This window comes from Crotalus tigris, unplaced genomic scaffold, assembly GCF_016545835.1.
Source record: "Crotalus tigris isolate CLP2741 ecotype Arizona unplaced genomic scaffold, ASM1654583v1 scf7180000024347.1601321, whole genome shotgun sequence".
Taxonomy (NCBI): domain Eukaryota; kingdom Metazoa; phylum Chordata; class Lepidosauria; order Squamata; family Viperidae; genus Crotalus; species Crotalus tigris.
In genome coordinates this window covers 571276-574954 of record NW_024100516.1, presented here as the reverse complement: position 1 = coordinate 574954, position 3679 = coordinate 571276, and positions in this window count along the sequence as shown.

The following is a 3679-nucleotide window of genomic DNA, read 5'->3' as shown; positions in this document are numbered from 1 at the left end:
GTATTTTTTCTTTCTTTCTTTCTTTGCTACAATCTTTGCTGTTTCCAGCCAAAATGGATTTAACTGAAGTGGAAATCCATAAGCGATAGCCGGATTTGAAGTCACAACAGCAATTAAAAAAGTCATGTCACGGTTCCGATAGATGAGACCAGTAAAAATAAGAAACCCGAAGCAATTGCTTTCCTCAAAGAACGCATTTAACGGCTACCGTACTTTCCGGTGTACAAGACGACTTTTTAAAGCGTTGAAATCGGCGCCAAAGTCAGGGATCGTCTTATACGCCGAGTCGTCTTATACGCCAGAAATAACGGTAGTTTCCGGCATATAAGATGACTTTCTAGGCATGCGACTCAGCGCCAAAGTCGGGGGTTGTCTTATACGCCAGGTCGCCTTATACGCCGGAATATACGGTACATAGTATCGGCATGAACAAAGGGGAAACCAAGACTGAAATTCCCCCTCCCCCCCACCCCTCAAGGTTACAAAGTAACGAGTTGAACTCCCCATCCCTGCAGTGTGTCATAAATCACAATCCCCAATTGACTACTTTGGCGGGCTTTCTAAGGGTAGCTTCAGCCCGGCCAAAACTTAGATAACTTGACTTTGGTTCCCACAGAACAATTTATGGTTACGTCTAAACTTAAGGGAATACATCTTCCCCCCTCCCATTGCTGTGGCAACCAAAAATGAAGTGAAGATGGCTGCAGCCAAATTGGTTTGAAGGTTGCCAAGTGACTTATGACCAGTTTTCACACTTACGACCGTTGTGGCAATCTGATCAAAACTCAGACACTGGCAACTGGCTCGTATTTATGATGGTCACAGCGTCCCAGGGTCCTGTCATCACCTTTTGCAATCTTTTGACAAGCAAAGTCAATGGGGAAGCCAGACTCACTTAACAATCGTGTTACTAACTTCACTTAACAATTGAGACAAGAAACGTCATGAAATGGGGCATACTTCACTCCACAACTGCCTTGTTGTTGTTGTTAGTTGCGAAGACGTGTCTGACCCATCGCGCCCCCATGGACCATGTTCCTCCGGGCCTTCCTGTCCTCTACCATTTTCTGGAGTCCATTTAAGCTCACGCCTACTGCTTCAGTGACTCCATCCAACCACCTCATTCTCTGTCCCCTTCTTCTCTTGCCCTCCATCTTTCCCAGCATTAGGCTCTTCTCCAGTGAGTCCTTCCTTCTCATTAGGTGGCCAAAGTACTTGAGTTTCAACTTCAGGATCTGGCCTTCTAAAGAGCAGTCGGGGTTGATCTCCTCTAGGACTGACCGGTTGGATCGCCTTGCAGTCCAGGGGACTCGCAGGAGTCTTCTCCAGCACCATAGCTCAAAGGCCTCAATTCTTTGGCACTCAGCCTTTCTTTGGCCCAACCTTCACAGCCATACATTGCAACTGGGAAAACCATGGCCTTGACTATACGTACTTTTGTTGGCAGGGTGACGTCTCTGCTTTCTAGTATGCTGTCTAGATTTGCCATAGCTTTCCTCCCCAGGAGCAAGCGTCTTTTAATTTCTTGGCTGCAGTCCCCATCTGCGGTGATCTTGGAGCCCAGGAAGATAAAATCTGTCACTACCTCCATTTCTTCCCCATCTATTTGCCAGAAATGTTGGATTCAGGTGTGGTCGTAAGTCGAGGACTCCCTGTGCTGGCTGAGGAATTCTGGGAATCAAAGTCCTCTCAACGCCAGTCACGCTTGAGTTAAAATGAAACAAAAGGGATTCAATTAAAGGGAAAAGAGGCAAACTATAGGACACAAGAGGAAAGTTTGCACCGTATGGCTCGCTCCTTCCATCCCTGGGGATAAAAGTGGAATTAACTTAAATTTTTCTCCAAAAAGAAAGCCCAAAAGCAGCCACTCCAAATTCCTTGCCCCCTCCCCCCTCAATTTGCAAATTCAGCCTTGGATTAAGAAATATACAGTCGTGGCCAAAATTGTGGAAACCTTTTGGTTTTTGGTACAGTAGAAATGCCACCTTTGGTTAAGTTTCCACCCATTTTTCTTCTAATTTCTTTATAAATGTAGCCATGTTCATTTAATAATACTATTTTACATCGTTTTCTGGGCGACCAGTCAACTCTTTGCACCATGACTTTAATTTTATTACGTTTTACAAGCTCTCTAAAGGAAAGAACACAAAAAATCCCAACCAACTTGATAGCCATCACACAACACACTGACCAATGTCCTCCTCTCAGCTTCAATACAGGACGTCAATAACTGAATCCTACTGTGATCCGATTGGCTCATGGCCAAAACAAGATGACACCTGATTGGTTCTCTAAACACTCATGCTCATTGGCTACCATCGGATGAAGGAAAGCTACCTGATATCAACCTAAGCAAGTTGTGCTTCCTTTTTCTGGTTGTTTGGCTATAACTTTTCATAGAACACAGTTCAGATAATTGAACAAACTTTGTTGCATTACATTCTCGATTAAATTATCTTTCCATTGATGTACAATTTTATGGTACTACTCCCCCCAAAAAGTGGCGTTATTAGCCATCAAACCTCAAAAATACAATTTTCCCAAAAGTTTCCACAATTTTGGCCACTACTGAAGCTGGAATGACATTGGGTGGGAGGTGACCCAGGTCTACTGGAAAAACAACTGGACTGTTGCAACGCGCTTTACATGGGGCTGCCCTTAAAAAGTATCTGGAAGCTTCAGCTGGTATAAGATGAAGCCAGGCAGTCAATCTTGGGCACCAAAAGATGTAACACCCTCTGCTGCGCCAGCTGCATTGGGTGCAGGTCTACTTGTGTGGCCCACAGTAAAAAATGACAATAAAGATTATCTAATTCCAGGTCCAATTCAAGGTGTTGGTTGTGATCTTTAAAACCCTACATGGCTTAGGGCCAGGTGGCCTCCGTAACCATCTTCACCCCATCACCTCAGCCCGTCCATCCATTCAGACAGGAAAGGATGTTGCATATCCCTTTAGCAGAAGAAGCAACGGATGGAAACTCAGCAAGGAGAGAAGAAACCTAGAACTAAGGAGGAAGAGCTGAGGTGGCGCAGCAGTTAGAGTGTAGTACTGCAGGCCACTTTAGCTGACTGTGTTCAGCAGGTCAGCGGTTCAAATCTCACTGGCTCAAGGTTGACTCAGCCTTCCATCCTTCCGGGGTAGGTAAAATGAGGACCCAGATTGTTGGGGGCAATGTAAATATATATACACATTGCTTACTGGTGTACACCGCTTAGAGAGTGTGCTTGCACTTAAAGCGGTATATAAGTCTCATAAATCAATCAATCAATCAATCAATAAATAGAAACTTCCTGACAGTTAGAACAATTAACCAGTGGAACAACCTGCCTCCAGAAGGGGTGAATGCTCCAACACTGGAGTCTTTTAAGAAGAAAGTGGATAACCGTTTTTAATTTATCTTTGCCTTTTTAAGCCTAATGACTAGATAAATAAATAAACTTGAGACTCACAGAGCACAGGAACTAAGAAGCCTGATGACTTAATTTCACTCGGATCTACACTAGTGGCCAAAATTGTGGAAATCTTTTGGGAAAAGTGTATTTTTGAGGTTTGATGGCTAATAACACCACTTTTGGGGGGGAGTAGTAGCATAAAATTATATGTCAGTGGAAAGATAATTTAATCAAGAATGTAACGCCACAATCTCCAGGACCGTAGATTTGAAGGGCATCAAAGATT